Below are 26,449 nucleotides of genomic sequence, written 5' to 3'. Positions count from 1 at the left end.
CTCACTGGAGGGATTGCATGTCCTGTCTGGTCTGGGAACGCCTCTGGAACCCCTTAAAGGAGTTGGAAAGTGTCGCGGGGGAAAGGGACGTCTGGGTGGACTTGCTTGGCCTGTTACCCTGCGACCCGGGTCAGGATAAGCAGATAAAGATGGATGGATGGATGGATGGATGGACTATGGTTGTAGTACCTTTAAAGTCTGATTAAGAAAGAAGCTACTTGCATTTGTATACTTCTCTCATTTGAGCGGCCATCTATCTAACAGTTTGCAGGACATTCTGCCATAACACTTGCTGTGGAGTGTGCCTTTGGATTATCTTGACTTAGAGTGCCACATAGCCTTTGCACTTCACCCTGTCCCTCCATTCCACCGAGAATCAGGACACCCTACCCATGTATGTGAAAGCCTGAAACATAGAGGCACGACTAAAAGGTCCACCAGGGGGTGTACTGGGACGTAGCGCAAACCTGTCCACACTGTAACCCCCTCAGGCACCAAAGGTAGGAGCTCACTAAAACAAGAACACCCTCCCTCTCTTCTAACACTTCATGCCTCTCCTGTCCCCACCTGAACCAGCCATGTCCTCATCATCCTCCCAGAAAGTTAGGTTCTGATCCTGGCAATTATTCCCACCACTGTACACATATGTCAGAGCAAACATGGTGAAAAACATCCTTTTAAACGAATCTCTAGAAATGCTTTTATGTTTAGTCACAAACCAGAATGTTGTTGCTGATAATTCCTCCTTTTCAGATCAAACTTGAAAGCCTTTTTACATGATGAGACCTTCACTGTGCCCTTCACCTGTCCATCACTACAACACACTGCTCAGTATTTGCATAAAGAAGAATTCAGCTCAACTTTCAAGTGTTGCCAAGTCCCTGATCTCGCTCCAGCAGCTGCCACTTCACACTCTGTCACTGCTTGTGTCTCTGCACTTGTATGAATTGAACAAGTGCCTGTCGCTTTGTCTCATGATGTCAGTGCTAGTGGAGGAATACACTTAGAAACTCTGAAGTAGAGCTGCAGATATCAGACTGATCAATTCATGAACCTTTATTTTCATTTTGACCTTATTTTTCTTCCTAGGTTATTACTTTCTGTGGTTGAATTAGTAGGCTGGGTGAAATACTTGATTTTAGCCGTGTTTAAAGATGGAGAATGGACACAAAAATGTTTCCAACATGCCAATTAGTTTAGATCGGTTCAGTAGGGTATGAAATTATTTATGTTTCCAAAGCAGAAGTTGGGAAAGGTACCAAAATAACGGATGAGTACCATCCCACTGTTTTGGTGCCTCTCTGTTAGGATGCCAAGTGCACCTATCTGTTAAATGGTGTCATTTCCCACATGACAGGAGTAATTTTGGAAAAAGACAAAATGCACCCTGTTTTGTACTGAGCTAGCTGCATCTCAGCTTATTTTGTCTTTAGGAAATAAATTGTGAAGGATACTGGCTTGATTGAGTTGATATTTCAGTGCAAGACAAGTTGCAATGCATACAGATGTGTTATTTGCCAAGAACCCTTTTTAAAAAGCAGCTTCCAGCGAATGACAGGTTCTCCTTTCATCCAGTTATGTTGACAGAGCCAAAATGGTACCAAATGAAGGGCTATTTAGGGGCAAAAACAATGACTCTCGTTACTGAGCAAAGCTAAATAATCCCAATTTCTAAAAGAGCAAGTTCTAACTTCAGTTGTGTCGTTGTTCAGTTGCACCACAGAGACGTAAGGTTGATCTTAACTAGTAGAGATTTACATCCAAACTAACCAAAATATTGTCAGAGATTACTTTAGCCAATCACTGAAAAGCATTTTTTAACCCCCTGTTTGCTACACATGCTAACGGCTAAAAATAACGTTTGCTAACTGCCGTTAATCATCAAACAGCATTCAGCATGGATGAAAAATATGACGAGGTATTTTGCCTACAGTCTAAACCTAGAGCCAGTATAAAATAACAACACTGATATCAAGTGGTGAAATCGCTAATAACACAAGATTAGAGTGGACGGCAGAAATAATCCTCATGGAAAACAACAGTGTTAGTGATCATGGAGATCGTAGTGCTGACACTAAATTGCCGGTAAAATCCTCAACTCCTCACAACTCTCTGGGTCAAACCATCTCTTTTAGAGATTTACGGAGGACTTTACACCTAGTAGGAGGAAGGTGTAAGATTTAAGTTAGAACTGAAGCCTACCTTGAAAACCATCTCAGCTGGTGCAACACCTTAAATGTTAGGAGAGCATAAACTCCGTCGTAAGTAAAAACTTGCGTTCAAACTAGGCTATATTGGAAGTTACGCATAGCTGGCGCAACCCATAGCTGGGCGTTGATCCTGCTCCCCACAGCATGATGATTCTGATCCCCACAGCATGATGCTGCCACCACCAGTGGGGATGGATGACAAGATGTCCAAAAAGCTCCATTCTGGTCTCATCAGACCAAAGAACTTTCTTCCATGTGACCATGGAGTATCCCATATGCTATTTGGTGAACTAGTCCAGATTTATTGTGATTTTTTTTTTTTTTTTTTTGGTGATTTTTCGTCAACAGTGTCTTTCTCTTTGCCGCTCTCCCATAAAGCTTTGACTGCTGAAGAACCCAGCAAACAGTTGCTGTCTGCAGAGTCTCTCCCATCTCATCTGGTGAAGCTTGGAGCTCCTTCAGAGTAGTCATAGGTGTCTTGGTGGCCTCTCTCACTAGTGTCCTTCTTGCTCGCCCACTCAGTTTGTGAGGACGGCCTGATCTTGGCAGATTTACACATGTGCCATATTCCTTCCATTTCTTCATGATGGATTTAACTGAACTCTGGGGGATGATCAGTTCGTTGAAAAGTTTTTGTATCCATCCCCTGACTTATACTTTTCAGTAACCTTTTCTCTGAGTTGCTCGGAGTGTTCTTTTGTCTTCATGGTGTAATGGTAGCCAGGAATACCAATTAACCAGTGACTGGACCTTCAGGATACAGATGTCTATGTACTACAATCAATTGAATCCCATTCACTCAGGTGATCATCATTTCACTAATTTTGAGACTACTAGCACCAATTGGATACAGTTTTTGGTGTTTTTGTCAAAAAAGCCAAATCATATTGACCATAATTGATTTATAAAATCAATTAAAGGGCAAAACATCCACATTTTTAATCAGATATGGTATTATTTCTCTAAGAACATCTCTGAAAGCCTTTTAGTTCCTGGTTCAGGCTGTAATTGTGGTAAAGATGTGTATTTTGGCCTCTATATTAGTATAGCATGATCCAGATAGGGTTACTGAAGGTTGGCTCACTCTCCTGCAGCTCAGCTTCAAAGTATCTGTCCTCTACATTATCTATTAGCACATTATCTATTATCTATGACGCACTTTAAATGGCTGGTTTTGATCAGTACTTGACCAAAATATTTTATCTTTATCATTAAATGTCAAAAAAGTTTAAACAGATAAAAATAAATAAAGGCTGGTGATGCAATAAAGGAGATGAAAAACACTGAATTAAAATGCCATCTTTATTTGCCTGAATGCTAAAGGGATCCGTGTTTTGACAAGTTAATTAAATCCTTGTTATTGACCACTGGAGAAAGTCTCACACATCCAGGAACACTCTAAATATTGGAGTCTCTCCTTAACATATTATGACAGCAGCTACAAAAACAGAAATGTTTTAGCAAAGCTGCCAAAAGTAATGGCATCAAACTGACAGCTGGACTATTAGAGTTCGTTTCACTGAGACGATTCGGGTGATACGCGGCGTGCTGGGTATTTCTTGCCACTGCGAGTCACATCATGAGGGTTTCGTGCGCTTGACGGATCACGAAAACATTTTAAAAACTTCATATTTTGACAGGGCACAACTCACTTGAAAAGGAACTCATCACGGGAGGATGTATCGCCCTTTAAAGATTTAGCTAAAGTACATTTTTAATGATATTTCTGCGTGTGTGGGAGCGCATGTGTCCTTGGACTTGCTAGATTCTCGACGGCTGGAATCCAAAATGGCAGACGGGGGCAACACACCATGTAGGAATGAATTGAAATAACAAGGATCATGGTTTATTGATTGGATTTTATTTTATTTATTATTCAGGATTAATCTGACTTGTTATGGGTCATGCATCCACAGCAGGTCCAGCGTATTTTGTACATTTTCTCATTAAAAAGACATGTGAGCGTTGTCTATTTAACTCTCACCTCATCTCTGCAGAAATTCAGCGCACATACCGCACACGCAGGTCTTCAAGGATTCCTGCTTTTTCCGAAAACTGTAAATAAAACATTGCATTGGATTTAAGGTCTTAGTGTGGCACATTGCAGAGGGAAACATCATATTTCAAATATATGTGATGCAACAAGGAGCAGCAGGGCCACAGAGGGGTAAAATAAACGCTAAAAAATGGTATCAGTTAAGTTAAAGTTGTCATCTCCAGCAGAGAGATAACTGCGCCGTCCTCTTGAGCCTAATACATGATGTTCCTCGGTTTCCTCTGCTGAGCTCTTCCAGCTGCTGCATAATTGAATGTGAAAGCAGTGTGTTATTCTGTCTGCAGGGGCAGAAGAGGAAATATCACAAAGCTTGGAGATGCAGCAACACTTTAGGTCTGGTTTTGTTTGTTGTTTTTGTCCAGCCAACCAGAGATCCAGAGTTCTGTCAGCTGAAGCATGGCGGCTTTCTCCGCTGTCTCTCCCATCCCGACATCCATCCTGATTCATCGTCATCCTCTGGATATGGGGATCCAAAGCCTGGGATACACTTTTCACCCTCAGAGTGGGAGGTGAAGGGGAGGCGACGGGATTGTTTGTGTCTCAGCAAGAAAAATTCACTCGCCTCGGCATGGAAGTTCTGTCATTTTGATTTTAGAGGATGGGGTTGTGGGAAAAGGCGACGGCGAAGGAGAGGTTGGGACTGGTGAGTTAAACCCTAAATTTAGTGAATATATCAAGTATTTTGACCAAAGAGGGAGCGCTGGTTGTCCAGACTGCAGAGCTGACTTTACCATGCTTGGATTGACAATTATCCATGATGCTGGGATCGTATGAACTTTTCTAAAATCCTTGCATTTTTATGGACTATATTGAGTTTATAATACCATTTTGGTTGACTTCCTCCGTGGCCCTCCCCCAGCTCTCTTTGATACACCTGAACTAGAATGATTTTTCTCAGCCAATCAATGGAGGTTAGTCAATGTCAGAGAAAGTGACATGATGGCATCTGACCAACCAGCAGTGGTCAAAACTTCCTGTTCACTCCAGAACTTGCAAAATGTAACTTTACATCTCTTTTGGTCTTAAACAAATGGCCCTACAATTATACCTAACCATGATAAGTTGATAAAACTCACACATTATAAAGGTGGATAGTAGTGCTAAATATCATGAGAGGTTTTGTTTGCATAAGATTTCTGGCAATTACTGAAATTTTAGTCTGAAAAATAGATGAATCAAATTCAAACATACACTCCAATTAGGGGTGTAAAATGTTGTCTATGTTAAAACATGGCCAGTTCATCTAGCACAGTGATTCCCAAAGTGGGGGTCAGGACCCCCTGGGGGGTCGCCAGACACTGAGTGGGGGGTCACAAGATGCCTACTAAGAAACAGAGAGCATTTTTAAATGATTTTGAATTGTATATTTTGCACATTTGCAAAACTATGTGTCTACTACTGGTTCAGTTAAAAATAAAAAACATGGTAATTTCCTAAATTTAAGCTGAAATCAAAGCAATGCTTAAAAAGTCCTGCACATGACGATTCTTGAATGTGCATGACTGTGTTTAACTATGCCACAACCAATCTTAGGAATAGTGGGGGTCCCTGGTCTTGTCACCTTTATTTTGGGGGTCACAGGCTGAAAAGTTTGGGAACCCCTGATCTAGCAAACCACACTAAGGGGATTTTCTATTAAAAATAACTAATTATCTATTGGATGGTAGTACTCTATAGTGTGGCTAGATGTTGTCACGGTCGTATAAAAGCATTGAGTTATCCAGTGAAAATTTCACTAGTTTAAAGACATTTTCAAGGAAAAAAATATTAAAATAGGAGAGATTTATGGTCATTTTTATAACATTACAACAGTTTAACTATACCCATGTAGTAAATAAGGTTGAAAATCAAAAGAAAGAAGAGACATCAGGGCAACCACAGGAAAACATTTGTTTCTGCATGCATATAATGGAGTCCATCCTGATACGATGGATGTGTTTGATATTTTTAAGATGCTAACAATGAGCTTCGTCATGCTCAGAGGAGAGTTTTAAAAGCTCAGCTGTTTTTGCTTCATTTGGGATTTTTTTTACTGACTTTAACTAAGAATAGCTTACTTCCTGTTTGGATACAGATCTGCTTTTATTGTGAAATAAAATTGGGAAAATTTGGGGTAGAGAGAAGATTATGGCATAAACTCAAGCACAGAAAAAGGAACTTGTTATGAACATTAAAGGAACTATGGTAACAGTAAGAAGGTAAATGAGTGATAGCACATGGTGCAGATGACTTTTGACTTGTCCACTGAGTTGTCTGAGTTTAAAGTAAGAGTTTAAGTAAAACGGCGCATTAAGGAGCAGTGGTGGACTTATCTTACATCGCTGTGGCTGCAGAGAGATGCTGGCCTGTCATATAGCATGTGCTTAATGCAGTTTTAAAAAAATAATGAACTTATTATTATGGATATGAATTAATCATGATAAAGCATCTTTTTCATTTTCTATAAGATAATTGATTTCTAATTACATTTTAGGGAGAGCTTGCCCCAACCAGGCCTGAGCACAAAAACATCATCATTTATGAGGCTTTTTTTCAATCTAGAGCAGAGCTGGGTTGTAATGTTGTACTACCACATGTAGCACAGCTACACTCTATTTAATTATATCCTGAATAACAGAAGAAGAAGAAAGCATTAGCGTCAAGTGACACGACTTTCATACAGTAGAGATGCTAAGTAGCTGGGTGAAGTACAGTGTATTCAGTGCATATTTCCTGAATATTTTTTTATTGTGAGTGTAGATTATGAGAATAAAATTTTGTTCTCCAACTGCAAAATCAGGCTGCAAGATACATTTTTAAAAAGTGAAGGGGGTCTGAATATTTTCTGAATGCACTGTAGATTTAATCTGATACACCAGATGGATTTTTTTCACTCATCCATCTGGAAAACCTCCCATACAGAGGGCGAATGGATGAACGTTCTGTCTGTCACATCTTTACAGGCCAATCAGAGCAACAGTACACGTGACGTCATAGCCACTACCGAGGAGTAAACTCCATAATGGACTGCATAACGCGAACCACGACTTTTGTCATTTTTGAAAAGAAAAGGACTCAGTGCTGTTCTTTGTTTTTTAAATGAAGATATATTGTCATGTTCTGATAAAACAGATGCTTTAGCACTCTAATCTTTTCTGCCATAATTGCACTGGCCTTTTGTTGCTGCATGCATACATCACAACTTCGCCACGCCCGAAAGTACTGCCCCTCGATGCTGATTGGTCAGCACTGATTGGTCCTGTTACTTTCTAACCAGGCCCAGACTGTTCAGATGGGAGCTTTGCAAGATGGATTCAGAATAACAGAAATGGGCGTATCTATCTGCTTAGCAAGGTACCCATTCAACTGCAACGTATCCATTCACTGGTGCTTTATATCAATGTTGTGTGTTAATGATACTGATGTCCTCCCACTGTTATCCCATTTTTATTCAAAGGATTTGTCAGTGGCTTTAGAATTGTAACTTTGCTTGAGATGCCCATTCTGCAAACAACTTTCCATGCACACACAAGAATTTTTAAAAGCAGGAAAAAAATCTCATGCATCTGGGAGAGTTTCCAAATAATTTTCTATTTTATGCAAATCTCTTCTGGTTGTAATTTTCCTACCCTGTCTCCTTTGGGAAATGGTATGATATGATTTATTATAATACAAAAAGATGCACAATAATACACTGCTGATCACCCTCACAATAGTCCTGCAAAAAAGAAGTCCTGAGCACCTAATATTGGAAATTTTCACTTTTTTTAATGAACAGAAATTGTAAGCAAACTTCAGCACACTGTCTTTATTTCATAAATATTTATTTGCCGAAAAAGGTTCCCAATGAATTTATGCAATCAGAGTCATGTCATCCCCTCTGTTCTCCACTTTAAGACACAGCCATGACCTTTGGTCTTTATGAGACACCAAAAGGACTTGTAACATGTTGATTTTGTTTTTGTTCAAAACAAGAATGAAGAGCCTTAAATTTCAGAAAAAGGAACCTCTGACCTAACAAAAGAATCTCTAAAGTTTTTGCATATTATGTAAAGGACTTTGCTCAGGCAGGAAGTCCAAAACAGCTTCTGCAAATATCATAACCCACCATTCCAGATGTGTGAGTCTGCATGTTGCCATTTGAATACATTTATTGCTAAACTATCGGCATTAAATAGTTCTGAGACCAACTTTAGTTCTATTTCCTGTCACTTCTTTCAATATTTTCATCTTAAACATGACCTGTTTTCTCTAGAAGACTCCTGGACATCCATCGCTGCAGAGGACTGCAGAGGTCCTCCTCTCTGACTGCAACAGTAGTGATTAAAAATTTCTAAGCCAGATGGTCATGAATTTTTTAAGTCTTCTCCTGGCAGAGATTAGTTTTTGACTTTATTTATTAGCATGGGACAACACACATTCAGTGTTTAGACACAACAGCAAGGAGCCAAAGACATTGGGAAAACAAGCCCGTCTATTATATGAACTTTTATCAGTGTAGGCTAAAGGTTACAGACAGAAGAGATGAAGAGAGATTCACACTGTGAAAGAAAGAAAATCTAGTCTAGTAGTTTTAAAAACATCCTCCATCCATGTTCTTGTCAGAGCTTTTTGGAGGTTAAATCTTTCATTGAGAGTTCAGCGTTGTTTGTTTTGTTAAGATGAACAATACGGCCTACTTCAAGGAGACAAAAGTAAGGAAAGGGAGAAATAATCTTTCCTTTCTGATATCACATCTAGTAAAAACAGTATCACAGAGTTAGCTACTTAGTTATCTGACAGGACAAAAGGGAAAACTGGAAAGAAAAGCTCTGACTCTAACAGTGGTATAACTATGGTCTAAAAGGGCAAACCAGCTTTTGTTGCCCCGTCCCAACTTTTTTTTAGATGAGCTGCTGCCATCAAGTTCAAAATGAGCTAATATTTAATAATCAGGTAAAATATCTCAGTTTGAATGTTTGTTTATGTTCTATTGTGAATTCAATCAAGCAGAGTGTTAGTTTAGGCAGACTCAAACTCATGCACTGCCATGTGACTGAGATCAGCTGATCTCAAGCCAGCTGATTTGCTTTTAAGCACGCTATTGGCTAATTGCACTCAGGCCAGTTTGTTAAAACTGGCTCTTTTTGCTGCTCTCTCTGCTGGCCACTTTTAAATCCCTGCCCCACCCCAGCTGCTCCTTCATTCTGTTGTCACTGACGCCTGCTCTTCTCTGGGTGTTTCGTTGCTTTTCTTCCTGCCTCAGGCTTTCCTTGATGGCACAGGGAAGGCAGTTGGGAGATACTTTTAGGAAATAAAAATTCATAGGGAGGCTAACAATCAGTGTTAAAGATGTGTTAGAGAGAACTTTACACCGTGAAAGTAAGAAAAACTAGACAGTTTTACAAAACATTTCTGTTTTTGACAGAGCTTCTTGGTGCACTTTAATTATTTTAATTAAAGTTCAATGTCATTAGATTTTATTATGATAAACAACACAGACCTACTTCAAGGAGGAGAATTAGTCTTTCCTTTCTGATATCACATCTAGCAAAAAGGAAACTGAAAAGAAAAGCTCTTACACTAACACTGGTATATGGTCTAAAAGGGCAAACCTGCTTTTGTTGCCCCGTCCCGACTTTTTTGCAATGTGCTGCTGACATCAAATTCAACATTGGCTAATATTCTTCATGAAATGGTTCTCAGTTTGAACATATAAGTTGTTTATGTTCTATCGTGAACAAAAACGAGCCTTTAGCGTTAGTCCAGCTAGGCCATGGAGTAGAGCACTGCCAAATAACTGAGATCAGCTGATCTCATGCAATCCCTCATCAGCTGATGGCCAGCTGATTCGCCTCTTAGCACGCTATTGGCTAATCACACTAGGGCCAGCTTATCTAAACTGCTCTAGCCTGACTCTCTTTGCTATTTCCTCTGCTGGCCACTTTTGCACCCCTCCTCCACCCCAGCTCCTTCTTCATTCTGTTGTCAATTATGCCTGCTCTGCTCTGGGTGTTTCGCTGCTTCTCTCCCTGTCTCAGGCTTTCCTTGTAGGCAAAGGAAAGGCACTTGGGAAATCCATCCATCCATCCATCTTCTTTCACTTATCCAAGGTCGGGTCGCGGGGGAAGCAGCCTAAGCAGGGAAGCCCAGGCTTCTCTCTCCCCGGTCACTTCGTCTAGCATTTCCCGGGGGATCCTGAGGCATTCCCAGGCCACCCAAGCAACATAGTCTGTCCAGCGTGTCCTGGGTCTTCCCCGGGGCCTCCTACCAGTGGGACCTGCACTGGACCAATTGCAGAGCCACCTCATCTGGCTCTGTAGTGCCACATTATGTAATAACACCGCATTATGTAATAATGTAATAAATTTTCAATTCATTATGTAATAACGCCACATTTTGTAAGCCACTAAGTGGTTAGGGTTAGGGCAAGGTAGCAGGGTATACCCTGGAGCCCACCTTAAGTCCTAGGGTTAAGGTTAGATGTTTAGTCTAGAGCCCTGAAGGGGGGTTAGGTTTAGGCATAAGTCACTAAGCGGTTAGTGTTACGGCAAGGTAGTTGGGTGGGGCATACCTTGGAGCCCACACAAAGTCCCATGGTTAGGGTTATTACATAATGTGGCACTACAGGCTCCTCTCAACGTGGAGGAGCAGCAGCTCTACTCCGAGTCTCTCCCGGATGGCCGAGCTTCTCACCCTATCTCTAAGAAAATACTTTTACTAATACTTTTAGAAAATAAAAATCCATAGGGAGACTAAAAATTTGTTTCCATCTAAAGCCTTATGGAGCGTGCATTCAAACGCTGTTGCAGTTGAACTTTCATACATCTAGTGCAACATGTTGCTGACTTCATTACAGTCACAAGAAAACAGTGAATGTTGATACCAGCTAAAAGTGCACAAGTGCAAATGTGTGTCTGAGTAACCTTGTTTCTGCATCTGTAATGTTGCATACAGGCACCTTTATGTGTGTTAATGAGTGGGATGAGCTCAGGTAAGTTTTGCTGGGCAGCAGGGAGGGATTCAAGGGTGTTCAGGATGGCCAGGGCCCCAACCGGAAATCTTCCTGGTCTCCACAGGTAGAACCCCTGGTTTCTTAAACCTGTTATCTGGGCTGTCTTCCAGTACTTTAAATATGCCCGCACAGTTTTCTTCAGTAATCATCAGTTAGAATGTAATTTTAAATACTGATCACCATGAATGTGCTGTGTAAATGGCTCCCAGTATCATAATGGTCACTTGCTGGGTTAATCGGTACTTGTGGCAAACACTGTCTGAAGTCCCACATGGAGCAGAATCCCACTTCTCTGCTGCATCTGTGTGTTCAAACAGCATGAAGACACACATGATCCAAAGTGTTTCACTGAGCCAACAATAATTTGATTGCTTGAATTAAAGCTGCAGGCAAAAATCTTAATGAAAACACAGATTATCCGTGGGTCTGTAATTGGATCTGGGTACCTTTTTAAAGGAATCAGGGGAGGGGTTGAAGCTCTGCTCCAGAGGGCCAATGAGCTAATCTAACTGTGCTTAATGTGAGCTTATATGTCAGACCATTGTTCACAATAAAAGTGGAGCAACCCACCAATTAACACATTAACTGTGAGTCACTAGTTATTATAAACAGCCCAAAGAAAAACGCTCTTTAATCACAGTTAATGTGTTAGATACATAAACATTTGAACATTTCCATCAAATGGAGCAAAAAGAGTTCACAACTTATCAACTGACTTTTATTCAGCAGGCTGTTACATTTTGTAACCTTTCATTAAATTTAAAGAGTTAGATTCATTAATTAATCCTTAATATTAATCATACAGTGGCTCTAAACATTCCCAATTTCTGTGATGGAAAAAATAATTATAAGATGTATTAGAATTTTTCCACCTTTAATGAGACCTATGACAGTCTACTATTACCTTTAGTGTACTGCAAGGTTTGGTTTTAGGTCAAATTTTATTTTCTTTCAGTACTACACAGATGACACACCGATAAACAGTTCATTCAGAAAGTATTCACTACAGGTGCAAAGATGATCCGATATGGATCGGTTAACCGATCTTGACGTCAGTGATCTGAGAGCATCGGAGCCCTGGATAGGTGACAATGCGGGTCTGAATACTTCCTGAATGCACTGTATCATGATACACAAATAGTGGTGCTACTTTTTCATGAATAATTAAAGCTATACTGTGGCCACTTCTACTGTAATACTGGCCAACTTTACCAAGAATTACAAGGATGAGAAGCCACGAAAAATCCCTCCAGCCTCGGCTCTGTCCTGCACAGATGCATAAGAAGAAAAACATCAGAATCAATCTGTTCCCTTTAATGATGGACAGTTTTTCCATCTTGCTGTCATACACGGTTTGATTCTCTATGCATGACTCAAACGCTGACGTATTTCTGGTTGAAGAAGCACCCAGCAGTGTAAAACCAGCACAGTTTGAAGTCATTTAGCTTTACTGCCTGTGCGCTTTGTGCACTGTCTCCGTGACTGATCCAGTCTAAAGGCGGTAAATATATACATCAGCCTCCCATGGCGCTGAGAGAGACTGTGTGGTGAGGATAGCTGCAGTGTGCATCTTTTCGTGTATGTTTTATGCATGTGTGTGTCCTCCCGTGACTGGGTTGTGTAAATGCGTGTTCAGCTTCAAAGTGACACACTGGTGGAGTAACACGTTGGGGGATCTCACTGAGAAGTAACCACCCGGCTGTGGTAATAAGTGTCGTCCTTTTTGGAATACTGCTTAAGACTAAAAATGACTGGAATGATTCAGGCTTGCCAGCATGGTCCGCCGGGCTCCCACTCACCACAGCATGAAAATATGGGCCGCAGCAGCACAGCTAGAAATGTAATGGGCTCCCTCTATTGTGACTTTGTGTGTGTGGAGTGTTAGCAATGAGAAAGGCCTCACACAGAGCCTGGTTAGTAGACTCACCCCTGGAGAAATTAGCACATAATGTTCTCAAATTATAATTCATAATGTTCTTTTAAAGGCTTGTTAGCGCCGTGGCTGGCTGATTCAAGAAAAAAACAGCTCCATGGAGAGAGGAGTTTACATGGAGGCAGTTTGGTAAATTTGAACCTTAGAAAATTATCACTGACATGCATGATTTTCTTCGCAGTTACAAATGCTTTTTCAAAAACTGCCAAAGAAATGTACCAAAAAGTGTGCACAACTCAAGCCTTATTAGATCACTCCTGTTAGTGTAAATAAACCAAACTGAGGTTTATATTTCTGTCATTTCAGTATTCTTTGTAACACATCTAAAAAGCTGCCCCCATAAATGACTCATAGATTCTGTGAATGGACAAAAACATTGAGAGAAGTATGCAGCAGATAAAGCTCACTCCCACTGCCTTTATGTCCCGCTACATTACTGTATTTCTACAGAACTCTCATATTTCAATTATAATATATAATGTGTTTTAAATAAGGACTTGAATAATGAATGGGATCTGTCCGTCAGAGTTCTGCTGTAGCTTTTGATTCACCTTTAAAACTTTTGAAAATCACATAAACATTTTCATACATAGCGTTTATACAGAATGTAATCAGGTTACCATTAATAAAGCTTTAAAACTCTTTAGTGACGGTTTACAGAGGTCATGGGTCAGTTTTTACTTTAGCTTTGCAGCAGTGCTTTAAGTTGAAAAAATAAGCGCTCGTACTCCCCTTTGTTACTAGTTAACAGTTGTTAGTGTGTCACAGAAGCAAGGCCCAGTCATTGGTTAATCAGTATTCATGGCTACCATTACACCATGACAACAAAAGAACACCCCAAGCAACTCAGATAAAAACGTTATTGAGAAGTATAAGCCAGGGGATGGATACAAAAATATTTCCAAGGCACTGAAAATCCCCTAGAGTTCAGTAAAATCCATCAAGAGGGGTGCAGATGGCCTAGCGTGGGGGTGTCAAACTCAAGGCCCATGGGCCAAATACTTCAACTTGATTATGAAAAATATCCTTGTTAAGCCATAAAAATCTGAAAAAGTAAAGACTGAGAAACATTTCATAAAAATTCAAGAATGTGTGGAAAGAAATTAATTTGTTTTCATTTCCTATTTTCAATTTTGCATCTCAAGATTATGACTCAAACTTATGATTTTGACTTTTCTTTTTATACTTTGACCTTTTCAACTCATAATTTGGACTTTATATGTCACATTTTTATCTTCTAGATTCCCAATTTTAAATTTTAAGTCATACTTTGACCCTTTCAACTCCTTACTCTGGCTTCTTAATCCTATATTTTGACTTTTAAACTCATGATTTAAAATTTTCTTCTCATATTCTGACATCTTAAAGTAATAATTTTTACTTTTTACTTTTTATGTTTTGACCTTTTAGACTCCCAATTTTAAATTTAAGTCAGATTTTTGACATTTCAAGTCATCATTTTAAATTCTATCTCATATTTTGACATTTTCAACTCCTAATTTTGTCTTTTTAATCCCAGATTTTGACCTATCAGACTCACAATTTAAAAATTTTAAGTCATACTTCGACTTTTAAACTCATGATTTCAAATTTGATTTCATATTTTGACCTTCCAAGCTTATGATTTCAACTTTCTCCTCATATATTTGCTCTTTAAAAACATTATTTTTCTATTTTTAATATTGTTTTCTTATCTTTTGAACTAATAAATTGTTTTGTTTTTTTTATCTCAGATTTGAGCCTTTAACCTTATCATTTTTGCTTTGTTGAATTTCCAAATGATTTTTCATCAGTGCTGTTTTTTCAAATTTTATTACTGATGAAATGAGGTTGACAGTTATGGTTAAATGTGGACCTTGTTAGGCCCTCAGGGTAGACCTAAATCCAGAACCTGGCCCCTCCTGTGATTGAGTTTGACACCCCTGGCCTAGTGGTTTAAGGCGCGCCCCATGTATGCAGACGGCCCAGGTTTGAATCCGGCCTGAGGCCCTTTACTGCAGGTCTCTCCCCCGCTCTCGTCCCTGTTTCCGACTCTATCCACTGTTCACAAAAATGCCAAAAAAATAAGTCTTTGGAAAAAAAAATCCATTATCAAGAAATAGAAGGAAGATGGTACATGTGTAAATCTGCCTAGAAACTGAATGAGCGTGCAAGAAGGAGACTAGTGAGAGGCCATCAAGACACCTATAACTACTCTGAAGGGGTTACAACTGTTGCCCAGGTTCTCCGACAGTCAAAGCTTTATAGAGAGTGGCAAAGAGAACGCCCCTGTTGAAGAAAACTCAGATTAAACCTTGACTAGACTTCACCGAAAGGCATGTGGGAGACTCCATGATCAAGTGGAAGAAAGTTCTTTGGTCTGGTGAGACCAAAATGGTGCTTTCTGGCTATCAGATAAGATGCTCAACACTAACATCACCACAAACACACCATCCCTACTGTGAAGTACAGTGGTTGCAGCACCATCCTGTGGGGATGCTTCTCAGCAGCCAGCCTTGTACAGCTTGTAAAGGTAGAGGGTAAAATGAACGCAGCAAATTTAAATCCTGGAGGACAATCTTATTCAGTCTGCAAAAGGACTAAAGCTTGGGAGAAGATTTATTTTCCAGTAAGTAGCACACAGAGAAAGCTACACAGAAATGTTTAAAGACAACAAGGTGGATGTTCTGGAGAGGCCGAGTCAAAGCCCAGACCTCAATCCCATAGAGAATTTTGTGGCTGGGCTTGAAAAGGGCTGTTCATGCCTGATCCCTGTGCAACCTGAAAGAGCTTTAGCAAAGAAGAAAGGAGTAAAATTGCAGTGTCCAGATGTTTAAGCCTGATTGAGACCTATCCACACAGACTCTGGGCTGTGATTGCAGCCAAAGGTGACTCTGCTTAGTGCTGGAACAAACTGCAACAGGCACTACTGCCAGTTCAAAGGAATTATTACCTATGCATCCAGGACTGAACCTTATCCCCAAAACCCAGCCCCATGAACTACTACTCTCTTTGTATTCACCATTATAAATCTTCCTTTTCCAAATATGTTGCTTTAAATTCTCAGATTTTCAATTAAACTCATCAAATTCTGTCTTTTTACCCTTAGATGTCCTCTGTAGAAAACAGACAACACAGATAAGAGCTGCACTGGTACGAAGTGCTTCTAGATGTTGTCATGGCAAATCAGAGAAAACCAGTTCCCTTTGCTAACAGTTCACCTGACACTCAATACAACCTTCTGACGGCTTAAATGATACTAATCTCAGTACAAAGAACTCACAGATCATGAGAACATGCTACTGTACCCTGAGAGTGGATTGCTTTCAAGTGGGAAAAATCTCCTTAAAGACTGAGCTGTAGGTGGAAACTGTCGCCTCAAAAACTCCCCTTTAATCCACACATTCACAAAGAAATGAGCGAGGGGTTGAGGTACATGTGACGTGAGAAAAAAGGCCTTTTTTTGTTAAATTGCATGTCTTATTCGGTACAGGTAATGGTGGCTTTTGTGATACTTTTCAGCATGCACTGAATCACAGGCCCTGGTAATTCATGACGGCCATGAATGGGAACTACAGTGCAAGAAAACTACAGGAGTCTGAAGAGGTAAAACCTTAATAGCAGCACAAGTTTGGAGAAGTTTGAAATCTATAGTTGAGGGCATATCTAACTTTTTTTTTTTTCCTTTGTGATTAAAGAAACTTGTTAAGCTTTTTCCAGAATAAATGCTAAACTGTAGAACTGTTGGCACTGATTTATGAGTAGTCATTCAAAAGAGCTAAAAAATACAGACCAGCCAAAATATTACTGTCCTTTTCAAGCAAAACACAATAATAAAATTATGAAATAATACTGAAGTCATGCATATATGTATCATCTTAATGTAATACTGTAAACTTAAACTTCACGACAGACTGTTACAGTCTAATCTATGAAACTGAAGAAAATGTTAGTGCAGGTCATACTGACTGATAGCACCAAAAGTTTAAGTTCAGAAACTTTAAGTCTGCATTTGTTTCAGTGACACTTGTAAACAAAATAATTTGACTTGTGTGGCATTTATAAAGTGTACATGTACAAATATAGATCTCAAACACAGTCAGAAGCAACCTTACCACCCTGCTGACTTCAATCAATCATATCACTAACTCTGAATCTTGTCTGTGTAAATTATTATCCAAGGCATTTTTAGAAGTCAATTTTCATCCAACACTGATCCAGTGGCAGAGATGACATAACCAAAACTGTTTCACATGTCCATTGCATGGATATATTTCACATTCATCTGGGAAATCTCCTACATAAAGTGTTTTGGAAGGGCAGGACTTTTCCAAAAAAATCTCTGAAGGTGACTGGAGGAGCATCCTGTCTGTCACATTCACTACAGGCCAATCAGGTTGACAAGACAAATGAGGTAGTCAAACATGTGCAGCTCTGGTTGTAACCTGAGCTCAAAAGGCAAAAGGCTATATAGTTTGTGAACAGTGGAGTGTGTTGGTGGATGAAACTCAAGCAGAGGCCAGTTTGGAAAGTGCGCAAACATCTCTGCCAAGAGAAGCTATCAGTGTTGCTTTTTGCTATAAAGAGATGTGACCCAGTTCTGCTTTAACTGCCACTATACTGAAGCTATATCCAAGCTCATTTCTACAAGAGTGGCATATACCTAACCTTGCAAAGCAGATGGATACGCCCGTTTCCATGTTTGTCACTGGCGAAACTGTCTTGCAAAGCTCTGGTCTGAACCATTTGGGCCCGGTTAGAAAGTGACAGGACCAATCAGCGATGATGGGCAATACATTCAGGCGCAACAGAGTCATGTCGTAAGCAAGCAGCAACAAGAGGCCAGTGCAATTTTGGTGGAAGAGCTTAGCTTGAATGCTGCTAAGGCACCAGTTTTATCAGAATTTGAAGAAATTTCTTCGTTGAAAGAAGAACAAAGAACAGCACTGAGTTGTTTTCTTTTCAAAAATTACAAATGTCGTGTACTGACATGTCTATAGTCGCCATGGTTCACATTATACCTCGGTAGCTGTGCACGCGCACCTCGGTCACGGCTACGTCATATGTTTTGTTGCTCTGATTGGCCCGTAAAGATGTGACAGACAGAACGTTCAGGTTAGCATAAACCAGCTTCAACTAAAACCCACCTGTAACTATCACACACTCACGCCAAAGCAGGTAGAGAGAAAAGCAAATACAACTCCTCTGTCATGAAAAGCTTTCATTTCTGTCCTTCTCTTTTTTAATAAAAGATATGGTCCAGTTGCAATAAAACTGCTATTACACCATAGCTCAGTGTTTCTGTAATGGTGTGGTGAGGCACAATGGTGGCTTGTGGCTAGTCTAGGTGTTCCATGGGAATTTGTATAACCATATGATATTACTACAACTAAAGCTACTGAAACAAGTAGGGCTGTAACAAAATCTCACGGTATGGTATTTACCTAAGTGACAAGTCCACGGTACGGTATTTATTGCAGTATTAAAAAAGAAAAAACTCAGAACAACAGAAGAAGACTTGGAATAAAAATGACATCGGCATTTATTAAACAACAATTACACTTTAAATATAAAAATATGTGCAATAAACTGTTGTACAGTATGTGTTTAGAGTCAAGTTAAAAGTCATTGGAGCCTCCACAGTCTTAAAAACTTCGTCACTCGTCTCTCCCTCGCTATTTCATGCATCCATCATTTTCACGCTTCACAATCAAGCAAGCAAGTGGAGCACAAGGCATGGTGAATATGGGATGGGAACTGATATACCGATGGGAATTGTAGTTCAAATGTCTATTAGCTCTGCTCCACTAAAAAACTATACTTTGTGCCCTGAAGACATACCGTTTGAAACAGTCACATGTATGGGAAGACATACATACAGTCAAATTGTAAGACATTTCACACTTGTGTAGTTTATGTAGTGTGGACCAATATAGACACTTTCAAAGTGTTAACTCTATATGAGTTTAATTAACACTTTCAATTTGCTGTGTATATAACTTTATAATAAAGGTGTGACTTTACCTGAACACCCTGGCTGGATATCTATTCTTGTTGTTACTGTAAATAAGGAAAGATCAGATTTTACTGTACAACACAATATAGCTACTGTTTCAATAAGCTACACTTCTCAAATAATGATTTATCTTATAAATGAATTTCCCTCAAAGTTTGAAAATCCCTCCTTTGTGAAGAATTCAGGGGTTGAATTCACTGCCTCCCCTATTAAAATGGATTAAAGGCCCAGTGAACTGAGTAGTTATGTCCTTAATCTCTCATTTGCATGTCATTAGAAGTGTTTGGACACATGTAAGAGCTGCAAATGAAAAAACTGAACCAAAACGTGCGATTTCACGCTGTATCACTTCAGAAAGGTTTTCTAGCAGAGCCTGTGCTCCTGTCATCACAATCTGCTGTAAATATCCAAAACGCCCACACCATGAACCAATCATACGTGTCAGATCTTCTGTTATCTCACTCTTCATCATTACATTACAGGATGAGCTCAAATGACAGTCTTTGGGCTGCATGTCAGTCATCTTTGATTCTTTTTCTATCACAAAGTGAAACTGAAAACAAAGTTTTCTTTTCTGAAGCAGAGGTCTTCTTATAAAGATTTTATTCCACATTTCCTCTTTTGTGAGGGAGGAGAATTCATGAAAGCCAGACTGAAATCCTTCTGTCTGAAGGGACCCATGTGAAAGCTGTTACACAATATTTACTCATAAAAGGAAGAGCAAAAATCAGCTCCCCAGGCCTCCTTTCTTTAGCTCTTTAAGATAATATTTGACTATGATAACCAATATGTTTGCAATAACAGCGATCTGTTCCAATGCTAACGTCTCCACCCTGCTGTTCCTGCTGAGAGCCCTGATTCAAATGCAACTGATCTGAGAAGTCGATGCTAGCTGCTGCCGTCTTTAAATCCTGTCAAAGTTTGTCTTTTTTTGTTCCAGGAAACAAAGAAAGTTTTGTGTGAGTTAGAGGAGCTGCACAGTTTGCAGCGACATAATGCAGGCTAATGCACACGGCTTTGGATTGATGATTGTCGGTCTGTCAGCGGGCCGTCTGATCCTGATTCAAACTGAATCCTGTGAACGGTACAGAGATATGCAAGTTCTAAAACATACATCCCATAATGTGCTTTAGGAGCCACCATCTATTCATCTTCATGCCTTTGATTTGCTGTAGAGTCGACTCGGGGCCATATCCTGCTTTATTCATCACTGGTCACAGTTAATCTTTCTTTAACACTCAGACTTGACACGATCTTCTCATGTTTCCAGGTGTTAATTAATCTTAAAAGCAACATAACAGTCTACACATTAATTTGTATAACAATAGAATTACAGCCAGATAAACTGGATATTTAGTTAAAAAATAGGATCCTTGAGGTAAAAGATAAAAAGAAAAACACTTCTTGTTAACACCTGCAGAAATGATGGCCGTGCAATGTGTGAGTATGCGATGATGAAAATGTCAGAGCATTCACTTGTACACTTAGAGGTTTAAAATGTGTGGGTTTTACTGTAAAAACGGCTGTGAGAAAATCAAAGACAACAGTCTGCTTCAAAACAAGTAGGAATGAATGAATATTGTCCCAGTAACTGTTCAGGGACGGGCATGTGCAGTATGTCCAACTGAGGCTGGCCGGAAAAGATTCTAGCTAGCCTGTCCCCTGAATGATGCAGACAGTGAATTGAAATACCCTTTCACAGAAACAGCGAGGAAGTGCAATTCCTAGCTGATTCTGACACAAATTCTGCGTCCTGACTGGCTTTTGCAGTTGGACTGAACTTTAGCCTCATCGGGCATCATTTGCTGTGCATTGCACACTTGGACACAACGCCCAAACAGATGGATTTCTGGCATGTTTTGATATTTTGGTTGTACATGTGCACATGCAGAGTTCAGACAGTTTCAAATCAGTCTGGAGAGCATTCCATGCAGAGGGGAGAGCAAAACTGATCACTCTTTTCCCCTGTTCAGTCCTAAGATGAGGAACAAGCAGGTGGAAAATATCACAGGAACACAAGGCGTAGTGGCTTTTAGTTCTCTGAAGAATAGCACATAAATAAGTAAGAACCAAGCCAAGAAGAGCCTTGTAGATCCAGCCAGTGAGTTGATTGTGTTATTTTAGACCTATATTTGACTCAATAAATACAATCATAATGTACAACATCTCTGTGACCCTATAGTTGTTTTCATACTGATTATTGAGATTTACTGCAAAATATTAAAATAATAATAGAGGCTGCATCACAGGCTCTCTCTATCTCTATATTGTGCTCTATCCAGGCAACAAGAGCCTGCAACTGGCTGACAGACCCTCACAAAGAGCACACAATATGGCGGTTAGCATTCGCGTTACCATTCAAGCTAGCAGTAATAAACTATCGTAATTCAATTAAATTACTAAAACAGACATTCAATGCACACAAGTTCCAGGCTTGCTGAAAATGCTGCCGCAAAGGATTCAAAGGCATCAATGGCGTCAATGAGAAGGCACAACGGCGAGCTTCAAGAGGAAAAACAAGCAAGAGGCAACGATTTACAGTTCAAAAGTTATTTAACTTTTGATAAACTGTGCCACATCTTGTCATTTACAAAAGTGCTGGTCTGGAATGCATTTTAACGATCACATTAAGAGAAAAAATGGCATGCAGCTACCATTCCTTGATGCTGCAGTTGGGTCCTTCGCTTCTTCTTCACTGCTCTAAAATGGTAGCTTGTGCATTACGTGTTTTCCAGCAGCAAAGAAGAATTGATTTTCGATTTATAGCGATAACAGCTAACATGGCTAAAAGAAGCAAAATATAAGGCTAAACCAAACAGTAACAGATTGGTGCATAAACTTGTGTACTCACCAATACCAATACCTGCATTTTAAGCAGTGTCAGACAGATTTCAGACACTGGTATCGGAATCGGAAAAACCCTAAAAATTTGCAGCAGAAGAAGGAATGTTTCCTCTGCACCGCTGTTGTGAACAAACCGCTGTCACTTAACACTGTCAGACTGCTCATTTCATTCAACTCCTCCTCCTCAGCCTAAGAGATGTGAGGAGTTCAGACATCCAGAGGGAACCGACCAGCCATTTCCACATACAGCTGCTGCGCTTCATTCAGTCAGTAAATCGCACAGCTTAGCAGATCGCTCCCTCTCTCTTGCTCCAGTCCGGCGCGTCTCTGATGTGCCCCTCCGCTGCGCTTTGTCAGGGATATGCTGCAGGTCTATTTTCTGCTGCCGAACCGCTTTAAATCCCTTCCATCAGAGAGCTCCAAACAGGAAGTCAAAAGCATAGAGTATCCGGTACTTTCAAAATACAACACAATGCACAGGCTACTTATCATAAATCATCACTATAACAACATTACGTCTCATTCTGCAGCGAGAGCAAAGGGTCACTGGGAGGTCAGTGGGTCACAGAGCTACAATCACACCATGGACGAGGAGAGTTAACTTTTGAGGAAATTTAGAAAAGGGTTGTACAAAAACACACATCCGTAAGTCAACATTAACCTTTCAGCTTTCTAAGGTACTCACATCCGTGGCGTAATCAATGACATCATGGACTCATGCTAGAATGGATGATAAATCAACCCCAAAAAGGTAAAACAGTCTGCTGTTGACATGCTATTCCTGCGTGAAATCGCATCCCCCCATGATCTTTCCCCTCTTATCAAGGCTGCGCACCGCAGCTCAGCACTCTAGACACGCTTCCAGTTGACGAGGTCACACACTTTTGTTCCGAGCAAAATTGTGGCGCTGTGGAGTGTGGTGTAGCTGTTGTATGAGGAAATTGTGGATAAGAGTAGAGCTGCTGCTCTTTTGCATGGAAAGGAGACCATTATGGTGGTTCAGTCATCTGATCAGGATGCCTCCTGGAGGTCTTCCAGCATGTCCAGCTGAGAGGACCTCAAAGAAAACCAAGAATGCGCTGGAGAGATTATATATCTTGTCTGGTTTGGGAACGCCTCAGGATCCCCCAGAAGGAGTTGTAAAGTGTTGCTGGAGAGTAGGAGGTCTGGGTTGGCTTGTTCAGCCTGCTACCACAGCAACCCGGCCCTGGATAAGAGGAAGAAGATGGATGGATGGACAGCCACTCATCAAACCTACCACCAAGAATAAGCCAACAAAGTTTCAAAGCCCACTTCTCTTGTTAAATAATTTTCACATTAAGGCCTTTTTACTCCTCAACAATGCTGGAGGTTTCCCCTCAAACAGATCCACTAAAGTCTGAGTCAAGGATTAGGCCATAATCCCGAGCTCTTTGCAACTTCTGTGCTATCATTTCCAGCCGCACAGGAGCAGGTTTTATTTTGTTGGTGGTGGGCCAAATCCACTGCGTTTCCATTTTTCACCCTCTCCTGCTGCCCTTATCCAATTCAGGGCTTATGATTGTAATACTAAAACAGAGCGAGTTGTCAAAGCAGAAACGGCGATGATGAATGCCCCGCTGCTCGCTGCGCTTGTTTGTTTTGGGCTGAGGAAGAGGAGGGGGAGGCAGATTGAATTTATGCTTACTTGTTGAGGTGCATTTTCTTGACCGCAGCTGCTCTGCTGTACTCAGGCAGGCTACATTGATTAAATGGAATAGTTCTGTTATCTGGATAAAAAGGGGAGAAACATGAGGACGATAGTGGGCAAGGGAGAAATAATGAGTTCTTTCATCTGGGCTGTGAGGGCGTCTGCGTCTTTTAGACTTCCCAGGGAGACGTACACAGCTTAAGGAAACGTTTAATTAGAAAATGTCAACCATGTGTCTGTGTGCTGTGTGTGCGGAATAATAACGTTTATGATGTGTGTATGACAGCACATTTCCTTTTGGCGGCTTTCAGGCGAACTCAAAGACGAGCAATCAATTGATTCTGAAGAGGGAGAGAAAATAATTAGCCGCCTACGTCGCTGCTGCCGCTCTGAAGAAGACAAGGAGCGAAGACGGCGCTGGATTTTTAACGTATTTCATAGCATATCAGAAGAGGTGATACGCTGGTCCAAAATTACCCACAATCATATGCGTGTGGGGGGGGGGTGACACAGCTACCTAGTGGGAAAGTAAGGAAATAAACATAACCGGTCAAAAGCATTAGTCATTATGATTCATTTAATCTAAATCAGCGTATGCTTCAAAAAAATTTCATTACCTGACATTCAGCCTCCCACATGTTAAATATAAAGACTCCAGCCTTGAGAAAAATCAATCTCAGCTACCTTTAAATAATCAAAACTCCTTCAGAAACTTTCCTTTGATTCAAACTGTAAGAAAAATAAATAATAAGGGCAGAATAAATAGTTTATCAGGCCTCCTGCCCTGCAGCGCTCCCCCTCATTAAGACACAAATGGTTCAGTCCGTACCTGCGCTGCGGTTTGATCAGAACCAAACGTGGCTAATCGTGCTGACTGCTGGCAAGCCGCATGCTTTTTTTCCCCTCAACATCAAAGCTAAATCTGGATCCCCAAAAAAGCCAAAATGAAAGGAGAGAAATAAAAACGAGGGAAAACAACTCCTGACATATTTGTGTCAGGAGAAAAGAGGGTTTGATAATGTTTAAAGACTGCAGCACACCAAACAGATGCTGGTGCTTCAGCCGCAGATATGCATGTTTAGGAGGGACCTAGCCTGCAGAAATGTAAGGCTCTGGAAACATAATCCCCTCTGTTTGGACAGAGGAGTGATTAATTCTATAAACACAGCAGAAATGGACAGATTTATATAAGGTGATACAAGAGATGATGATCAGTTTAACAGAGTTAATAATGCTGTGGCTGAAAGACTAGAACAGCTGCAGGGAGGGAGGCAGCAGGTGATACATCCCATCTGAGTAATGTGAAAAAACAAGGTGAGATGTACAGCATGACAGCAAACAGGAACTCCAATTAAAGATTTAAATGAAAACGTGAATACAATGTTCTGTTTTATTTGATAAATTCTGCACTTTGGCGACCACTAAAGGTCTCTGAGTGCAAATGCACCGTCATAAAGTGATGTTAACCCTTTGGAAATGTGCATTTGTAGACAAACAAAGAGTTTTGAAGTCGACAAAGATGTGAGAAGTCAAAGACCCACAGTGGAAGTTGAAAGACAGCAGTGGGCGATCCAGCATATAAGGAGGTAGACAAACAAAGCAAGGTGGGTGGGTGTGTAATCAGCACTGTAAAGGCCACGATTAAAAGGTGGCCCACTGTCACAGTTACATAGTGCTGAAAGCAGGTGACCAGGGCACTCTGGAAATGGGGACTAATGTCATCTCTCCATTGCAAGTTGACGTACAGTTGGATAGATTGTATTTAATACAATAGGAAACTTTTTTGCTTCTAATATCAAAGGGGACATATGCAAAAATCACTTTTTCAGGCTTTTCTAACAAAAATATGTGCTCTTCAAGTACCAGACCCTGAAAGAGGTGTGTTCATTCAGACAGCTCATTAACATTTAAAGCCACAGACACAGAAACAGCTCATTCTGAGCAGGGCTGAAACAGAAGGGTTTTTGGACATGCAAAAATCCAATACAGGAGTGTTTTTCAGCAACAAGCTTCACAGGCATGTTTTGGGGACCTCTGAGACCAATATAAACTTGTCTTAAAGGGGGTAACTATGTCCCTTTTAACCAACAGACAGTACAGCTGTTTAACGTTTTCCAAATGTGAGCTTCATGCACCGAATGTAAGTCATCTATTATTTAAACAGATAATTTAATCCATTTTAGAGTTTTATTTCACACATTTAAAGACATTCACACCATAAAGTTTAAAAGAAAATAGAGGAGAAAAGAGGAGGAGTTTGACATTCTCAGGTGGAGATTTGTTAGAGCCAAAATTAGGCTGCATTCACACTGCAGTCAAAAGTGACCTGAATCTGATTTTTTTGCTCAAATGTGACTCGTATCTGATTTTTTTCTGACAGTGTGAACAGCACAAGTCACATTGAATCTGACCTTTTCGAATCAGATTCAGGCCACTTTTGTATGTGGTTCTACATCAGAAATGTCCCTGATCTTTTCAAAGTTGACTGCAGTGTGAACAGGCAAAGAAAAAAATCAGATCCAAGAAAAGATCAGAATTAAGCATTAAGGCCTGCAGTGTGAACGGAGCCTTAGAGATGTTGTTGTAATCTCCTGTATTTTAATCCTAATAACCAGTCAGTATTTTAGTAGCATAAACTTAATACCCATTTAAGAAAAAGATCTATGAGTCACTGACTCTTAGATGACACATGTCTCTGTGCTTTATAAAGAGGATAGTGATCATATTGATGAGGGAAAATAGAGCATGTGTGTCATGTCATACTATATT

At 40.3% G+C, this 26,449-nt stretch overlaps 1 protein-coding gene across 2 annotated transcripts in view; it reads right to left on the bottom strand.

Annotated features, from left to right (window-relative positions):
* gfra4a (GDNF family receptor alpha 4a) overlaps positions 1-26,449 on the bottom strand; it is a 571,203-nt gene that overhangs the window by 477,293 nt on the left and 67,461 nt on the right. The gene's annotated exons all lie outside the window — the stretch shown is intronic.

The sequence above is a fragment of the Cheilinus undulatus genome, linkage group 18 (assembly GCF_018320785.1).
Source record: "Cheilinus undulatus linkage group 18, ASM1832078v1, whole genome shotgun sequence".
NCBI lineage: Eukaryota > Metazoa > Chordata > Actinopteri > Labriformes > Labridae > Cheilinus > Cheilinus undulatus.
This window is presented reverse-complemented; position numbering and strand designations above follow the sequence as displayed.